General features: G+C 44.9%; 1 pseudogene; it reads left to right on the forward strand.

The window, feature by feature from the left end:
- The first annotated feature begins 19,385 nt into the window (after positions 1-19,385).
- On the forward strand, positions 19,386-19,885 carry LOC144828165 (homeobox protein Hox-C12 pseudogene; annotated as a pseudogene).
- The last annotated feature ends 792 nt before the right edge of the window (positions 19,886-20,677 follow it).

Here is a 20,677-nt window from a genome sequence, read left to right on the forward strand (position 1 = left end):
AGCCTAAAAATGCAGCAATCAAAATAATTTCAAAGTATGATAAACGTTTAAAAAAATCTAATTATTAATTATTCATAAATAATAACAAATATTAATGAAAAGTAATAATAATAATATCAAGCACAACATATAAAAAACGTACTGTTCCCGCTCTAATCTGAGCAGCAGTTGGGAAAGAGTTGGGTTTCAAATGTGTCAATTTTATTATTTCCACTGCAATGTAAGCAAAAGTAGGAAGTGTACTAGGCTTGGAAGGGTCAGAGTTACTATTCCCACTCCAATGTAAGTCTGAGTAAGGACAATGTTGGACTTTGAAGGGTCAGATTTACTATTCCCACTCCAACCCAAGCTACAATAGAGAGTGTGTTGAACTTTACAGGGATCTGGTTTACTATTCCCACTTGACCATAAGCAAAAGTAGAGAACATTTTGGATGCAGGAGAGGTTAGATTTACTATTTCCACTCCAATATAAGCAAAAGTAGGGAACGTTTTGGACTTTGGAGGGGTCAGATTTGCTGTTCTCACTCCAACATAAGCAGCAATAGGGAACATTTTGTACAGTGGAGGGTGGAGATTCACTATTCCTTTCCTACTCCAATCTAGGCATCAGTAGGGAAAATGTTGAACTTTGGAGGGGTCGGATTTACTATTCTCAATCCAGTCTAAGCAAAAGTAGAGGAAGTATTGGACCTTGCAGGGATTATCTTTACTATTCACAGTTCAAAGTAAGCAAAAGCAGGCAAAGTGTTGGACTTTGGAGGTGTCAGATTTACTGTTCGCATAAAAAAGTGAGCAAAAGTACAGACAATGATAGGCTTTGGAGGGGTTAGATGTGCTATTCCCACTCCAAACTAATTAACAGCAGGGAACGTGTCTAACTTTGGAGCAGCTGGACTTACTATTCCCACTCCAATCTGAGCAGCAGTAAGGAAAGTGTCATATTTTGGAGTGGTCATTTTTCAATTTCCACTTCAATCTAAGCAACAGTCAAAAAAGTCCTAGGACCTTATTGCGACTTTGGAGGCCCTACAGCAGACGGTGCTACATTCTGTCCGCTGTAGGACCACCAAAGCCATGTTTCTGCTGCCGGCCAGATAAGGATTTCAGTACTGGTCTGGCAGGCGCTCCTGTGGTGGTCTGACAGCGGTGGTCTGTTAGGATAAAGAAGAGCCTAATCTGTACTCATCTAATTGGCGCCCCATCCCTTCTACTGGTAATAGTACAAGACAATGGCATAACATTTCAGAAAATACGTTCTCGCAGTAGTTCATACCGCCTTCTTTTGATAAGCCCGGGGATATTAATATTAAACTTAATGAACTCCATCAAGCTATAATGGTAGCCATAGACACTTTGTTGCCACTCAAGACACAGCAGCCCAAATCCCAATGAAAGCATGCAGTCTGGTTCAGTCCTGAACTATGTAGGGAGAAATCTAAGTGTAAAAAATTGGAAAAAATCTAGCAAATAACTCAATCGCAGGCAGAGAAAGAAATATTTAAAACGGCTATAACTCCCTACCATAAAAACATTAAGATAACACGGAAAGAATATATTTATGCGCAATTAAGCCAAGTGGGCAATTCTACTAAGGAACTCTATAAGATTCCTAAATCATTTACTTCTCCAATTGCCTGCGCTAACCCAATCCCTGCATCTCAGATTTTATATGATGATATCTCCAATTTATTTTAAAGAAAAATTTGAAAAAATCTATGACAAATGTCCTAAGGACTCCAGTACTTTAGACACTTCCATTCCTTCTTCTATAGCTTATAGAAAGAAAGACATCGTCTTAGCAGGCTTTCCACCTCTGCAGGTTTCTAAAGTGGAAGAGAAGCTAAAAATGGCTAAAGCAGGTTCCCCTACTAACATTATGCCAGCCAGACTGTTTGCCTCATTAGCAAAGCATATTGCCGCTTCATTATGCACCTTATTTAACAACTCCCTGTGTGAGGGGAAAGTGCCCCATGTATGGATATCAGCTCAAATCCTTCCGATTTGTAAAAAGGTTAATGTGCCTTATACAGAGCAATCTAATTACTGCCACATTTCACTCTTTCCGCTCATGACTAAACTTTTGGAAGGATATATCAACTCGAAGATCATGGAACATATTGATTTTCAATTATGTCTTGACCCTTCACAGTCTGGTTTTAGACCAAGATACTCTACTGAATTGACCCATATTCGTGTCCCGGACTTCACTAAACTTTACCTAGATACTAACAAAGCAGTATCATTAGTGCTGTTGGACTTGCCTGCAGCCTTCGATACTGTAGCCCACCATAGGCTTCTGCAAAGACTGATAGATCTTGGTATGGAGAGCTGGCTCTTCAAAGGCTTTCCAGCTTTTTAGAGCAGTGCCCACAAACCGTCAAATGGGTCCCTTTCGCTCTTGTGCTAAATCCCTTACGAAGGGGGTTCCTCAGGACTTGTGCCTTAGTCCTACATTATTTAATATATATGTGGCCCATCTGCAAATATCATCAGAGATCATGGCTTTGTTCCCTTTTCATATGCAGACGATACACAACTTCTTCTTTTGTTTTATAATAATGAGGTGGTGACAAAATAGCTCTTTGCAGACGGTATGCATGATATTTCTGACTGGATGACAAATAATTTTCTTCAGTTGAATGCTGATAAAACAGAAATACATCTGTTCAGCAAAGCGCAAATTCTGTGGCCCCCCGATTGGTGGCTGTCAGAGTTAGCCCCAAGCCCCACCCCTACAACCAAGGCAAAAAGTCTTGGAGTTTATTTGGACCACTCCTTATCTATGAAAGATCAAGTGGCTACCACTTCAGGCACCTGTTTTCACATGCTGAAGCTTTTAAGGAGAGTGTTCCACCTTCTCCCTTAATCAGTATGCAAGACCTTGATCCAAGCTCTGGTAATCAGCCGACTTGACTACTGTAATGCACCTTTGGCTGCTGCAAACACTACTGTGCTAAACAGGCGGCAAGTAGTCCAGAACACTGCAGTGCATCTGGCTCTTAATATGCCTGCTAGATCAGCTTCTCTGTCATTATTGAGACGCCTCTATTGGCTCCCCATCCATGAAAGAATTAAGGGGTATATTATCAACAACTAGCGATAATTTTTGTCTCTAACTTGTTTAGAGACAAAAATTATCGCCGCACATCGGCGATTTTTATCGCAGATAAACCTTGCTATTAGCAAGGTTTATCGCAAATGCGATAAAAAACGCCTGCAATGCATGAATATCGCTGAAAAGTCAGCGATATTCATGCATTATCGAGCAAATGCTCTTAGCCATGTTATCCACCTCCCATTGGATAACATGGCTAAGAACTGCTCAGGGCAGGTGTTAGCTTTTGGAGATATTCGCCCTTAGCGCAAATATCTCCAAAAGTTGGTAATAGGAGATAGCGATGTTAGCGACTGTTTCCAGTCGCTAACATCTTGGCACGCCCACTTTGCATATCATTAGTGATAAATATCACTGACATGCAAAGTGGGGCCCATGATGGTCGCTATCTCCTATTAGCTGTCGCTAACTGGTGTTAGCGACAGCTTGGTAATAGGGAGATAATTTTATCTCCGCTTTCTTGGCTTTTAAAGCCAAAAAAGCGGAGATAAAACCCCTTGATAATATACCCCTAAGTTTACAATCTTCTGCTTGGTCCATAAAAAATGAATGATAGGGAGCCCAGTGATCTGGTGGAAAAACTCATCCACTACCTTCCTAGAAGATCTCTGCACTCTGGAGAGAAGGCTTTGCTAGTTATCCCTTGCTTTGATAAACTACGGGCCAGTGGCAAAACCTTTGACTAACTTGACACGCAATTTTTAAATTAGCTTCTCGTCTCATTACGCAAGGGCCTGAATTTTCTTAAGTTGAGGAAACTTCTGAAAACTGAACTTTTCAATAACAGATTGTGCCTCCCACCTTTGTTCCTTCCACTATTAGGAAAAAGATACCTCTCTGGGGGTGATTCCAGTGCTCTACAAATCCTTTGTTCATTCAATCATTTATTCATGCAGACCGCCACTATCAGAGCACCAACTGCACCTTCATGCACGGTGTGGCATGCATGCCATACTGTGCAGGAACAGGGGCTGCAAACCCAGAGTGGCACAACATGTTCCCCCCCCACATGCTGCCTCAGGCCCAGCAGCAGCAGGAGGCCCTTTTAGGGCCCTTTTGATTGCTTCGCCACCCTTTTCATGGCAGGCTCACTGCAGAAGCCTTTGAGGGGGTCTTTCCCACTGAACTCGCCCCCACTGCTAGTGAGGTAGGGGCCAAATTGGAGGCCTTCAATCTGGCTTTGGAATCGGCATTGGATACTATTATTCCCTTACAGAAGCAAAATATCTCAACTAGGAGGGTCTCGGCCCCCTGGTACACAATGAAATTAAAACATGATAGAGCTCGCTGCAGAGATTTGGAAAGAAGATGGAGAGCGAACAAGTCCAATGATAATAAAACTTCGTATAGACAGGCGCTGGCCAAATACCACTTAAAAATGAAAGAGGCCAGGCGGATGTTTATCACGACTCAGATAGATAGCGCTCCCAACACCTCCAAAGCTCTGTTTGGGATAGTGAAGGAGTTTGTAGCCCCTACAGTATGTAGTCAGGCCACAGTGGAGTCACAGGAGCTATGTGACTCCCTAGCGTACTTCTTTCACAATAAAATCTCTAAAATCTATGAAAACTTCCCCATGCCTGATCCTCCCGGTGAGGGAGTGCAAAATTTGTTAGAAAGGACGGTTGAAACTGCAGCCTGCTCCTTATGCAGCTTCTCACCAATTACAAATGAGGAGGTCTTGAAAGGCTTAAGGACAGCCAAGTGGGGCTCTTTGAGTGACATCTGCTCACCAAGGATTATGACGCTGCTGGCTTCCAGCTGTGTTCAATCAATCACAGATATTTTCAACCTGTCAATCCTCACGGGCATGATCCCTCCAATATGGAAGGAAGCCCATGTACGCCCGATTTAAAAAAAAACCTCGGCGGATCCTACCTCCCTAGGAAACTATAGACCTATTTCCCTCCGGCCTCTTCTCAATAAGATCTTTGAAGGGATTATTAACCGGCAGTTAAGTTCTTATCTCGAGGCAAACCAGCTTTTGGACCCTTCGCAGTCAGGTTTTAGACCTGGGTTCAGTACCAAGATGGCGACTCTAGAGATAACAGATTCGCTAAGACTTACTGTCGATGCAGGAGGGTCAGCAATCCTAGTTCTATAGGATCTCTCCGCAGCCTTTGATACCATCCCGCACCGTAGGCTGGCGGAGAGATTCATGGAAGCAGGGATAAACGGAATGGCACTCAAGTGGCTTAACAACTTTCTCTCAGGGCGATTCCAAATGGTGGTACTGGGCCCCTACTCATCAAAAAAATATCACCTAAACAGAGGAGTGCCAAAGGGCTCCTGTTTGAGCCCGACACTTTTTAATTTATACATGGCCCCACTGGCGAGGATTGTGGAGCAATTAGGTTTTGGTATCGTCTCCTATGCAGACGATACGCAGTTGATCTTTAATATCGGATCAAACCCCGCTTTAGACAAAATACGTTTTGCCAAAGGAATGCTTACCATTGCAAACTGGATGACTGCAAACTATCTCCAGTTGAATCCGGATAAAACCAAACTGATGCTACTAGGTAAAGCTACTGAAGTCTGGTCAGATGATTGGTGGCCACAAGAGTTAGGGACTGCTCCATCACCCAAAAAGATAGTGAAAAGTCTGGGACTAAAGCTTGATCAAGCTTTAAATATGAATGCCCAAGTCTCTGCAGTCACAAGCTCATGTTATTATGCCCTCTGACTACTAAGGAAAATATTATATATGGTCATCTCACGATTGGACTACGGGAAAGCTCTATTGGCGGAAGTCGGGGAGACGCTTATGGCCAAGCTACAGGTGGTGCAGAACACTGCCGCTAGAATGATTTTCAATCAACCAGCGGGTTCTCCCTCAGCGCCACTGTTAAGGAAACTTCATCGGCTATCAGTAAAAAAGAGGTAATTCTTTAAGATCTGTTGCCTGACCTTTAAAGCAGTCAATGAGACTGGCCCGATGTACCTACGCAACAAGATATGGAAATATATCCCTAGTAGGCATCTGAGATCCACAACTCATCATTTGCTACAGCCCCCGCGCATCCGACTGGTCAGGACGGGAGGGAGAGCCTTCTTGTACCTGGCACCGAAGTACTGGAATCAACTCCTGTTGGGTCTGCGTACTATGACCAGCTACAACGGTTTTAGAAAACAGTTGAAAGCTTACTTATTTTAACTGAGGAAAATTGAATTTTGCCTTGTCATGTGTGCCTACGTGTCCCCCATCCTATGTTATATGTGCATGATTAATATGCATGTATTCCCCTATGACCGAATAAAGACGCAATTATAGTTGTGTCCAACGTTAGTATGCCAGTTATTCAGTCCCCGTGAAAGCAACGTGAATTAAGCTTCTAGGCCTATGTTGACACCCTTTTCCATTGTGCACGTTAATTCAGCAAATTGTCCCCGTTTCTAGGCCTCATGAGGGCCCGGACGCTAGATTCAAGCTCCCGTCTCCTGAACCCACTCTGAGGAGCGATACAGCCCCCACCTGCATCCCTGACCCTTCACTTACTTCCTGCCGCGCAGCGCGGTGCCCGGCCGGGCTTTGCCTGCCTGCCTGCCAAGAATATGTTATGCCTACAGTTATCAGTTCAGCTCTCCATCTTCGCATTCCTAAGCCAATGAACCGCATAAACATCTTCAGCTATAGTCTAGTCTTCCTGTCTCCATGCAAGTGAATTACTGTATTAATATCCATAGAAGATTCATAGCACACGCAATACATGAAGAGTATATGCATGCACCAGTCTTAGTGTCAAGTAGCCTTTACCCTGATAACTTTTAGATTCTATCAACATGTACTCCAAACACAAGATACCAGATATGCTATAGGTACATGTCGTCCTGACATCCCAGACTTTCGTCTCCTCTTCTAGTGCAGAAGTCAGAGCCCCCAGTTCTCCCCAGATACACGTCATAGTCCGTTTGCGCGCACCACTAGGTTAAAGGTTCCAGCTGCCCAGGTAGCCCCCTCCATGTATCCACCCATTTCATGACACTTCTGTGACGTCTACATCACATGTCTTCGTGCACGCCCTGTGCACGCCTTCTTTTTACGCCCATGTATTCTTATCTTACGTTTGTCACTTGTTACGCCTACTGTATTCAATGCAATTATAATGTGTTTCTATATATACTATGTACTGTTAATAAGACGTGGCAGCTGCCACTCGTGTCATTCTATTTCAGGCTGTTCCGATCCTGTCCCTTCCCTTATGCCTGATTAAAGCCTGTTCAACTCAGATTCCTCGGATCCTGCCTCTTATTTATTGAGCTATCTGTTTTCATTAATGTATTCAAAAATAGTACCGGTAATTAATTATTTATTTACCACATAATGGCGCCCGAATAGGTACGAGCCCCTTCCCCACGCGCCGGCGATGTAACGCAGGCCCCCTGACCCTTCTACAGCCGTGACGGAACTCTACCGTGCACGTGCAGCTATTTCTGCTTTAAGTCTCCCTCAGGCCCACGGAGGAGACGGAGACTGCGGTCCGGCATCCAGACGAGGCAGTGAGGAATGCGGTTCGTCCCAACCAGAGCCCAAGCCGAGAGAGCAAGGTCCGAGGTATCCGGAGGCCCACCTGTAACCGAAGCCCGAAGCTCGAAGCGCATGCGTAGCAGTAACCAGACGTCGTAGCAGTCCAGTCCAGTCCGAGGCCTTCAGTTTCTGCTTCCCGGTGAGTACCGTTGCGGGGGAAGTATCTAGACAGGTTCATTAGTTTGTTCCTGGTCCGATGGGTTTGGGTACACAGATCCAGTCCGAAGTATTCATCTAGGTGGATACGGTATGACGTGTCTCTTTATGAGACCGGTATGTTCTGTACTGTTTTAGCAGTGCATCTAGTTCCTGTACTGTTTTAGCAGTGCATCTAGTTTTTCTATTAAGTCTGTTCTCGAGAAATTCAAGTATTATGTTTTCAGTGTATCAGGTAGTATTCTGTTCGAACTGTTATTAATGTATTTCTATGTCGTGGTATGAGTGATTTGTTTGCCATTTCATTTCTGTGTTTATTGTGTATTGTGTTTAGCCCAAGTACGACTCCAAAATGCCTCTGTTTTCGAAATTACGTCAGATAAAAACTAGAAAAGGGTTACTCGAAGAAGCAGTTCCTGTCCCTCCTAGGGACAGTCCTGGTCATTTTATGTATCACAAGCATGGCTTAGATGCCATATTATATCTAGACTTATGGGCGGAGTACACGAAGGATCTTGAAGAGAAATATAGATGGCCTGTATCAGGTACATGGGATGCCGAGTGCATCATGCGAGTAGAAGAAGCATTATGGAAAAAGAAAGCCAGACAGTCCCAGAAAGACGCCATCGAGTTATGGCGCAAAGAATCTCACAGGAGATCCGAGAAAGAATTCAGAAAAGCAGAATTAAGTAGGGAATCCTCAGAAAAAGCCCAAGAAAAGGAACTTCTAGAAGAAGGTGAACGAGTTAGAGCAGAACAGTCGGACAGACAGAGAAATGCCCTTATTAAAGGTATGTATCCTCTTCTTGCCGAGGGCTTGCCGAAGGCAACCCCGGAAGCATCCTGTAATTTACCGCCACCCTTGGTCCCGACTAAGCTACGTCATAAACCGACTGCAGCTGAAATATTTCTGTCGTCCTATTTGGACGATACTGTCCCAGAATATGCAAATCCTATTCTGCCTGCTCAACCTCAGCACCCTGTTAATAATGTAATTCCTGTTCCTCCAGTCACTGGTCCCGGGAACCCTGTCCATGTGCCAGTACCCCCGGACCAGTCCACGCCACGTGTTTTGCCAGTCACCTTACCAGCACATTCAGTATTAATAAACGATTCTAGTTCAGGAGGAGCGGGGGGAGGTGCTCCTACCACCCCGCCTCAAGTAAAACGAATGACGCTGAGAGAAGCAGCGTTACAGCGTACGCCAAAAGTGACTACATACGCAGATCTCAAGCGGCACCTTACTGACTGCATATATGATTCAGTACCAGGTGAAGATCACATGATATTGTATTCAGTACGTTTAAGACGAGTTGCCAACTTTTTGGCCACCCTGCCCGATATGAAGGAACATCTAGACAGAATATATCATTTTATCCGTACAGGGGAGAATTCAGAAAGTATTCACGAAGCTATGGCACACAGAAAGGTCGAGATTCAAAGTATGATTCTGCAATTTATGATTAACTGTTTAATAAGAGAACAAGATTATCCTGATAAAGACAAAGACGAGATGAAAGCCCTGACGAGATGGAGTGACAATATAGCCGAGGGAAAACACAAGACACAAGGTAGTATAGAAAGTATGTACAGGAAAATTCGTAAGGAAATTCTACGTATACACGAGAAGGAGAAAGCAATAAGAGCAACCGAGAAAGAGAATGACTCTTCCAGTGAAGAGGTAGACAGCAAGAATCCCGACAGAATATCGTATGTAGGTAGAACTAGATTTTCCGACCGACATTCACGCCTAGATTACAAGAAAGTTTTTCCTCCTCCCGTGCCAGAACAGTGTTCTCTGGAACAAGTATTCCAGGCTACAGATAAAATTCTAAAATTACGAATAGGTTATAATGAGCTTAGTACCATGCATGAACAAGAACTAGCCCGATCAGCAGTCAGATGGACTAGTGATTCTACCACGTTTCCAGATGAAATAGTGGCCCAAATGTTTCTGAAGCTGCCCCCAGCCGAGCAGCGTCTGGTGGGTATGTATATGATCCAGTACCTCATTACACTGTATGAGGATCAGCATTCTGATCCAGGTCCTTTGTATGATGTCCTGAGCGAGTTACTCCTAAACAGATGGAAAGGTCTAGGTACTGATTTAATTAGTGTCATTTTAGAACAACGCCATAAATACAGAACGTTCCTGAATCCACACTTTGTTCCTGTTCCACCCCCAGCAAGAAAGTCATTCTACATAGACAGACAGAATCCGTTGCGAGAAGTACACCCAGTTAAGGGAGCGGGGGGTGATCTAGAACGAGTATTTGTTTACACCCCTATCACGAAAATAGAACTTCTGGAAATGAAAAAGTTAATACCCTGTCACGATAAAGATCCAGCAGGGTTCCACCGTGAATTAAAGGACATGCTCCGTATGGGAGAATACACGTATCCTGATATCATTAAAATGTTAAAGGTCCTTTTGCCTGCGGGCATATATGAAAAACTTAAAGAAAAAGAGTGGGAGGTGGGAGAGAAAAAGATAGATTGGACCGCATTAGAGACTGAAGATAACACACGAGTTCCAGGTACTGGTCTTGGGGAAAAAGCTAAAGCATTGCCCGAATTGTTAATACAAGTCTTGCCAAGATTACTAGCCACGAAAAAGGAAGACTGGGATGCTATCTCAGCCTGTACACAGAAACAAGATGAAGACGTTAGTGATTTTTATTCTAGATTTGAGAAATGTTTCATTATAAATAGCGGCCTGAAAACAAGTAGTGAATCGTATCCACATCTTTTTGTTACCAAACTAGTTGAGAATTCAAGTCCACAAGGTAAAAATCGAGTACTGAAAGTCGAGAGTACTTGGCAAGCTAATACTCCGTCACAAATGCTTCAGATGCTCCAGTATCACCAGAACAGAATCAGGGAGGAGCAGGAAAACGAAAGGAGACGTATGAAAGACACGAAAATGAAAGTGCTAGTTGCACAGTCTGTTCCACAAGACAGTCAGAGGAGGGGTCCGAGTCAAACTAGTCATCCTGCAGCTCCCGTTAAAGGGACCTGCAATTATTGTAAACAGCCAGGTCATTATATAAACGAATGTGCAGTTCTGAAACATAACATAGCTACTGGTAAGACGAAAGAGATACCACGTCCTCCTAGACAAGAACAAGTTCCGCAGAATACGCAAGCACCGCAGAACGCGCAACAGACAGTTACAGTACCGCAGCCTATAGCTGCCACACAACACGTTACACAACAGATGTACCAGTACGCACAGTCGGAGTATCCAGAATTTCAGCAGTATTCATGAAACAGCCTAGAGAGGGAGGTTGGCTTGCCTCTCATCGAAATTCCTGTAGATCAAGAGGGTCCCTATGTACACAGTCAAGTATTAGGGAAAGACAGAAAGTTTCTGATTGATACAGGGGCAAGTAGGACTACCATCAGTCATGACGAGGTTCCAGGGGCTCCACTCTCAGGCTCAAGAAATGTTTCCCTTGGATTTTCAGGAAAGCCTATTGTTAATGAAATATCGAAACCAGTTTCCCTAGAAGTTGGTCCATTGTCCCGAACTACTGACTTGTTACTTACGAAATCTTGTCGAGAGAATTTATTAGGTATTAAAACCCTGAAGGAATTAGGAGCAGTAATTTGTTGCTCCCCAGAAGGAGTGAGACTGTTCTTACGAGATTTTAAAGGTCATTATGTATTACGTGATTTTGATCCAAGATTAGTGAATGTACCACAGCATTTATGGGCGCAAGGCCCAACTGATGTAGGTTGTATGCATATTACACCCTATCGTGTCACTCTGAAACAAGGTGTTGTATTACCACGAATCCGACAGTACAAATTGCCACCTGAGGCTGTAGCAGCCTTATCCAAAATTATTGACGAGCTCATTGCTCAAGGAGTGGTTGTAGAAACTGACTCCAATGTATGTAATTCTCCTATCATTCCGATTCTTAAACGTACTGATCCAAATGCACCTCCAGTTTATCGATTAGTGATTGACCTTCGAGAACTCAATAAATGTATCATACCCCAGTACCCAGTGGTTCCAGATATTTCTTCCCTATTGACTGCCATTGATTCCGAAGCTACGTTCTTTACTGTTATTGATCTCAAGAACGCATTCTTTAGTGTCCCCATTCATCCAGATAGCCAGTTTCTTTTCGGATTCTGTTTGAATGGAAGAAGCTATAAATTCACACGAGCTCCTCAAGGTTTCACAGAAAGTCCTAGTATTTACAGTCAAGCACTTAAGAGACAACTAGACAATATTCACATGCCAACTGACACTGCCCTGCTCCAGTATGTCGATGATCTACTGATCACAGCCCGTTCTGAACGTGACTGCGAACGTGCATCACTTACAGTCTTGTATTTCCTGGCCGAGATGGGGCACAAGGTGTCCCCTTCGAAATTACAATTCTGTGTCCAGCAAGTGGTCTACCTTGGACACTTACTGTCCAAGAGGGGTAGGCAGTTGACACCAGACCGTATCCAGTTAATAGCACATCTTCCACAGCCCAAGACTCAGAAGGAGGTACGAGCTTTTATCGGCCTCACTTCTTTCTGCAGACAATGGATTCCTCAGTACGCATATCTAGCCAAACCACTGATACAGTTAACGACACAGGAGGCAGCCACATCGACTGTCCTCCCTTGGACCCAAGAACATACACTTGTTTTCAATGAGTTAAAGAAAGCTTTATGCCAAGCACCTGTTCTAGCAACACCGAACTACAGTAAGCCTTTTACACTTTTTGTCACTGAACGTGATGGTACTGCATTATCTGTTCTCACACAAGATCAAGCAGGACAATACAAACCCTGTGCTTATTTCTCTAGCACATTAGATCCGGTGGCCCAGGCTTTGCCAGCGTGCCTCAAGTCAGTTGCAGCCACAGCACTAGCTATCAGACAGAGTGATTCCATAGTGTTAGGACACTCCCTGACGGTACAAGTTCCACACTCCGTGGAAGTTCTTTTAAACCGAACACAGACTCAGCACTTGACAATTGCACGTTTAACAGGATATGAACTGACACTGTTTCAGCCATACATAGAAATCAGACGCTGCAACATTTTAAATCCCGCTACACTGTTACCCTCAGTTACTTCAAATCCTGCCACACATGACTGTGTGGAAGTTGTTAACACCATGACAAAGCCAAGACAAGACTTGACAGACATTGCATTACCTGATCCTGACCTGACGCTTTATGTAGATGGTTCATGTATGAGAACAAGTACAGGAGAACTAGTAGCCGCGTATGCAGTGACTACTGAGACCGAAGTTATAGAAACACATCGTATTGACACCCTGTCTGCTCAAGCAGCAGAGCTCGTCGCTCTGACCCAAGCCTGCATACGAGCCAAGAACCTGAAAGTAAACATATACACAGATTCACGTTATGCATTCGGAGTCGTACACGACTTTGGAGTACTCTGGCAAGAGAGAGGTTTCATGACTTCTCATGGAACCAAGATTCAGCATGGCCCCCTCATTCAAGCTCTGTTAGAAGCAATACATTTACCGACAGCTATCGCTATCATGAAGTGCAAGGCACATACGAAAATCACTGACATCATTTCCCAGGGTAACGACCTGGCAGATCGAACAGCCAAGCTTACAGCCCAGACTCCAGACATTCCAGTTAACACGACACAGACAGACATTCCAGTTCAGACTACTTGTATGACAGTTAAGGATCCTACACAAGACGTGCTAGACATACAGTCACATGCTACTCCCGATGAAATCAAGAAATGGTCTGAACAAGGAGGGGTCCAGACAGATCAGGGATGGTTGACGAAGGGAAAAGCCACATGGTTTCTCCCCGACTCTATGGTTCAAGTCATTATTAACACCGCACATAGTCCAGCACATTTAGGAGAAAAAGCCATGTTAGACAGTATTCAGAACCTGTGGTTTAACAAGCATTTACGAGCAACCGCCAAGCAGAAAGTGCGTACCTGCATGATCTGTTGTCAGTTCAATCCAGGTAAAGGTGTCCCGGTGGAACAAGGTGGATTCCATCCTCCTGACCACCCTTTTGAAGTCCACCAGATGGATTATATTCAGATGGAGCGATGTCGAGGTTTCAAGTATGTCCTCGTAGTTGTATGCGCTTTGTCCAGGTGGACAGAAGCATATCCAGTCCCAGATCACACTGCCGCGACCACTGCCAGGCAGTTGGTTCGTGAGTACTTCCCCCGCTACGGTTTACCGAGGGTCGTGTATTCAGATAACGGCCAGCCATTCTCATCCGAACTCATGAAACAAGTATCCCTTCTGTTAGGGTACCAGTGGAAGTTCCACTGTGTACGACATCCGGAAGCAGCTGGTCTCGTTGAGAGACATAATCAGACTTTAAAGATCCGCATTGCCAAAGTATGCGCAGAGAAAGGCGTAGATTGGTTGGTAGCACTGCCAGTCGCCCTTTTTTACATGAGAATGGTCGCTCACTCCCGTTCAGGTCTGTCCCCCTTCGAAGTCATTTTCGGTCGTCCCCCAAACATGTGGGGTACACCTAGACCACGTACAATAACTGATGTTGACAGTAATATGCTGACAGATTACCTGGCTTCCTTGATGTCTGCACTACTCTCTTGTCGTTCACAGGTTGCCGCTGCTTTTCCAGACAACACTCAAGTAAAACCGCACGAGGTAGTTCCAGGCGACTTCGTCCTCATAAGGAATTTCGATCGTTCAAGTCCGCTGGAGCCCCGCTGGAAGGAGCCAAGACTCGTCCTGCTAACAACAAGGACTGCAATCAAGGTCGAAGGTCGTAAGGGGTGGTTGCACTCCAGTCATGTGAAGCGATTTCATGGACTCCGTCCAAAAACATTTTTCAAAGACTGCCCCGTTCTCAAGGACTGCCCAGACACTGAATCTAAACTTCCCCTGTTAGAGAAAACTCCACAGCAGGAGTATAAAGAAAAATTAAGGTCTAGTAAGTCAGCCAGTTTAATTGTCTAAGTCCCTCTCGGGTGAAGCGGTTAGACAGGTTCCTGACATGTATGAGATAGACCGACATAGTGAGAGAGTTAGTCGAAACTCTAAGAGAATACGTTATCACAAAGCTCTTCGAAGCCGATGCATTGTTACTCTTTTAATTACATTATTTCTGAGTTTTATGATTACAGGCATAAGTTATGTTTTATATATATATTTTCCTCCTACTGTTTCACATGTGCATATGTTTTCTAATGTTACAGTAGAGCACACTTTTAGTGAACTGCCTCCTCACGAGTTATCCTATCGTCTTGCCATGCGCAATAATACCTTTATCCGAATGTTACACTATTCACACCAGACCAGCAATGCCACAAATTGTTGGGTGTGTGGTCGACTCCCCCCTTTCCAGACACCGAAGGGAGTTCTGCCACTCTTTCCCTATCCGTTTTCACACAATGGTTCGTGTGGAGCATGGTCCACGTTAACGTCATCCTCAAACGATATGTCCCTTCTGAATAGAACATGTTTCCCAGACAAGGAAGGTCTTTCCCATAGGACAGGGTTAGATCTAGAAAATGAAGTATATGATCTAGGTAATTATTCTTCAAATTTCATGGTTTTGAATGTTCAGTCCGAGACTACTCCAGATTTGCCTGCTATTACAGTTCTACCAGTGAAAGGCGAATTATGTGTCAGAAAGAATGGTTCTGTACATCTAGGACATAGTGATTGTACTACTATGGTCGAGTATAGTGACAGTGGGAAGTCTACTTTTAAAGCCTCACGTCATTCGTATTTTGTGTGTGGTCAGACCGCATATGTACGTCTGCCCCAAGATTGGGATGGAACATGTTACATTGCCTTCCTGCTGCCACCAGTTTTCCTAGCCCCATCCGATTATCACAGAAACACACATCTAGTACACGTCAGACATAGAAGGGAGATCGAGTCCCCAATTGTCGATCAGACTGAAACTACCTTAGAACAATACCAAGACTTCAATAAAGGTTTCTTTTTCTTCATAGGTCCTGTCCAGAATAGTAAGCTAATACGTAGACTAACCAGAACCCTTGAAGCAGTAGTGAATGAGACTACTTCCGCTCTAGGTAACTTAACCGAGGAGCAATCTGCTATGAGATTTGTCGTGCTCCAAAATCGTCTCGTCCTTGACGTCATACTGGCTGATAGGGGCGGAGCTTGTAGAGTCATCGGATCTAGTTGCTGCATTTTCATTCCTAATAACGCACCGTCTGTTTATTCAGCTATAACCAGACTTCATAAAATTGCCCATCAGTTGCACCAGAATCCAGGCACCTGGACATGGTCCGGTTGGCTCTGGAGTATAATATCTGCCTGGGGATGGAAAGTATTGTCATTCCTGGGTATAGCAGTAATGGTCATATTCAGTTGCTGTCTCTGTCTACAATGTGGCCCTGCGATTTGCGGCTTGTGCGCTACATCCTGTATTCCTAGTCCAAAGTCCCGTTCCAAGAAGATTCGAGACGAGCAAATGATGCTATATGAAATGATAGATGGTATCATGAATATTGATGTTTCCTGATGGAAACGTAGGGCACAAGGAGGGAATGAGGAAAATTGAATTTTGCCTTGTCTTGTGTGCCTACGTGTCCCCCATCCTATGTTATATGTGCATGATTAATATGCATGTATTCCCCTATGACCGAATAAAGACGCAATTATAGTTGTGTCCAACGTTAGTATGCCAGTTATTCAGTGCCCGTGAAAGCAACGTGAATTAAGCTTCTAGGCCTATGTTGACACCCTTTTCCATTGTGCACGTTAATTCAGCAAATTGTCCCCGTTTCTAGGCCTCATGAGGGCCCGGACGCTAGATTCAAGCTCCCGTCTCCTGAACCCACTCTGAGGAGCGATACAGCCCCCACCTGCATCCCTGACCCTTCACTTACTTCCTGCCGCGCAGCGCGGTGCCCGTCCGGGCTCTGCCTGCCTGCCTGCCAAGAATATGTTATGCCTACAGTTATTAGTTCAGCTCTCCGTCTTCGCATTCCTAAGCCAATGAACCGCATAAACATCTTCAGCTATAGTCTAGTCTTCCTGTCTCCATGCAAGTGAATTACTGTATTAATATCCATAGAAGATTCATAGCACACGCAATACATGAAGAGTATATGCATGCACCAGTCTTAGTGTCAAGTAGCCTTTACCCTGATAACTTTTAGATTCTATCAACATGTACTCCAAACACAAGATACCAGATATGCTATAGGTACATGTCGTCCTGACATCCCAGACTTTCGTCTCCTCTTCTAGTGCAGAAGTCAGAGCCCCCAGTTCTCCCCAGATACACGTCATAGTCCGTTTGCGCGCACCACTAGGTTAAAGGTTCCAGCTGCCCAGGTAGCCCCCTCCATGTATCCACCCATTTCATGACACTTCTGTGACGTCTACATCACATGTCTTCGTGCACGCCCTGTGCACGCCTTCTTTTTACGCCCATGTATTCTTATCTTACGTTTGTCACTTGTTACGCCTAATGCAATTATAATGTGTTTCTATATATACTATGTACTGTTAATAAGACGTGGCAGCTGCCACTCGTGTCATTCTATTTCAGGCTGTTCCGATCCTGTCCCTTCCCTTATGCCTGATTAAAGCCTGTTCAACTCAGATTCCTCGGATCCTGCCTCTTATTTATTGAGCTATCTGTTTTCATTAATGTATTCAAAAATAGTACCGGTAATTAATTATTTATTTACCACAGGGACTGCTCCATCACCCAAAAAGATAGTGAAAAGTCTGGGACTAAAGCTTGATCAAGCTTTAAATATGAATGCCCAAGTCTCGGCAGTCACAAGCTCATGGTATTATGCCCTCTGACTACTAAGGAAAATATTATATATGGTCATCTCACGATTGGACTACGGGAATGCTCTATTGGCGGAAGTCGGGGAGACGCTTATGGCCAAGCTACAGGTGGAACACTGCCGCTAGAATGATTTTCAATCAACCAGCGGGTTCTCCCTCAGCGCCACTGTTAAGGAAACTTCATCGGCTATCAGTAAAAAAGAGGTCATTCTTTAAGATCTGTTGCCTGACCTTTAAAGCAGTCAATGAGACTGGCCCGATGTACCTACGCAACAAGATATGGAAATATATCCCTAGTAGGCATCTGAGATCCACAACTCATCATTTGCTACAGCCCCCGCGCATCCGACTGGTCAGGACGGGAGGGAGAGCCTTCTTGTACCTGGCACCGAAGTACTGGAATCAACTCCTGTTGGGTCTGCGTACTATGACCAGCTACAACGGTTTTAGAAAACAGTTGAAAGCTTACTTATTTTAACCTAGAGTATTCTCGTTTTCAGCTTTAGGGAGGTTGTTTTGACTGGATAGCGCCGCGATGCCCCAGGGTGAGGTGCGCGCTTTATAAACTATTAAACTAAACTAAACTAAACATGAAAGGGGTGATGGACAGGCAACTCCTAATATGCTCAGCGGTGCCACAACAGCACCACCAGCATACTAGTGCTCCTAAATGCTGCACCTCTGCCAGACAATCCTGGATCCCTGATGGATGCAGAGATCCTATGATGGTCCAACTGCCACACTCCTAATGCTGCGGGTAGGCCCACAGTGTGGTGGTGGTCGGAACACCACCACAAGTACAGCAGTCATGTGTACTGCTGCACTCATATTAAGGCCCTTAGACTTTGGAGGGGTTAGAGCTACTTTTTCCACTGAAACCTAAGCAACAGTAGGGAAATTGGTGGACTTTGGAGTGGTCAGATTTACTATTCCCACTCAAATCTAAGCAACAGTAGAGAAAATGTTATTCTTGTGAGGGGTCAGATTTACCATTCCCACTCCTAAATCATATCAATAAATATTTAAACACATATTTTAAAAAATGGACACATATTTAAGGAATACGTTTATTCATTAAATATAACATCAAATACAATCACTCTTAAAGACACACAATTGATTTCACAAATAAAAAAAGTTAAAAAATAAATTTAAATCAGTTAAAAGAAATATTTTGAATTAAAACTAATATAAAATGTATTATTGCAGTTTAATAACAAATAAACTGATCTACCGATTCACAATTAAGGTAAATCAACAAATAATTAAAATAATAATCATTTAATCTACATAATTGCTGAGTATCATTTCAGTTAATTTATTTTCAACATATTTGCTTAATTTCATCTGGCCTACTTTTAAAGTATAGGTCTACCTTCACATCCAAGATAAAATGCAACCTTAAATAATCCTTTTTAGGTTTTGGCTAGCGTAGGCTGTGCTTGCGCAGTCTCTCTGGCGAGATTTTATGTTTCTTAGTATGGAGCTTAAACCCGCCCCTCTTCTCCATTGGCTGGCTTCCTAAACGGCGGCCAGCCATTGGAGAAGAGGTTTGTTTGTGAATTTAAGCCCCGTCTTTTTCGGATTGAGGGGTGTGTTTTTTCGCTTCTTTCTCTCCTCTTCCCATTAGAATGTACACAACAACAAGTCAAAACACGCCTGTTTACATTCTAGCAAATGGGAAGAGGGGAGAAAGAAAAACACACACCCCCAGTCTGCAAAGGACGGGGCTTATTTAGAAATGGCGAGCGCGTGGAGCGGTTGTTTTTTTTTTCTCGCCTGAGCTCTTTATGGTTTCTCTTGCCCGCGGAAATGGATGAGCACAATCTGCTGAACCCGGGCTTTGTGGGACCTCTGGTGAACATCCACACCAGCGACACCTTCTACTTCTCCAACTTCTGCGCCTCGGGGGGGCAGATGTCTGCTCCCTGCCCTGGGCGCCCCCGAGCCCTGCAATGGATACCCCGAGCCCTACCTCGGCCCGTCGTTCGGCTGCGCCTGTGAGCTGGCCCGGGTGGAGGAGAGCAAGTGCTTCTACCGCGAGCTGTGCGCCGAGAGCCCCGGCCTGAAGCGGGGGACGGCAGCCTCCTGCCCCTGGAGCCCGGGGGCTGCTGGGCGGCTATGTCAAGTAAGAGCCCTACCCGCTGCCGGCTGAGGGGCTGCTGCACGACCGCCTTCCTGCCAATCCCAGGAGTCTGACTTCAGCTTGTCCCTGCTCAACGAGGTCCCCAAGGGCCCGACCCACGAGCCGGCCCATCTGACGTCCCTGCTGGGCCCTTGGCGGCGGGAGCCTCGCCGGCGGCGGTAAGTGAGGGGCTGCGCCAGGTAGGGGGACCTGTGCCTGCGCCTGTTATACGTGCCTGTGTCTGCGCCTGTAATGTGCATGTGTCTGCACCTGTAATATGTGCCTGTGTCTGTCTGCGCCTGTTATATGTGCCTGTGCCTGTCTGTGCCTGTAACGTGCCTGTGCCTGCGCCTGTTATATGTGCCTGTGTCTGTCAGCACCTGTAACGTGTATGTGCCTGCGCCTGGAATATGTGCCTGTGTCTGCGCCTGTTATGCGCATGTGTCTGCGCCTGGAATATGTGTCCGTGTCTGCGCCTGGAATATGTGCCTGTGTCTGTCAGCACCTGTAACGTGTATGTGCCTGCGCCTCGAATATGTGCCTGTGTCTGCGCCTGTTACGTGCATGTGTCTGCCCCTGGAAAATGTGCCTGTGTCTGCGCCTGGAATATGTGCCTGTGTCTGTCTGCGCCTGTAACCTGCATGTGTCTGCGTCTGTAATATGTGCCTGTGTCTGTCTGCGCCTCTAACATGTGCCCGTGTCTGTCTGCACCTGTAACATGTGCCTGTGTTTGTCTGTGCCCGTAATATGTCCCTGTGTCTGTCTGCGCCTGAGTCTGTGCCTGGAATACGTGCCTGTCTCTGTCTGCACCTGTAATACGTGCCTGTCTCTGTCTGCACCTGTAATATGTGCCTGTGTCTGTCTGTGCCTGTAACATGTGCCTGTGTCTACACCTGTAATATGTGCCTGTCCGAGCCTGCCTGCTTGACGTGTTCACAAGTTCCTCTGGCGTGTGTTACTGTGGACCTGTGTGTGTGCG

Source organism: Lissotriton helveticus, chromosome 4_1, assembly GCF_964261635.1.
Source record: "Lissotriton helveticus chromosome 4_1, aLisHel1.1, whole genome shotgun sequence".
Lineage (NCBI taxonomy): Eukaryota > Metazoa > Chordata > Amphibia > Caudata > Salamandridae > Lissotriton > Lissotriton helveticus.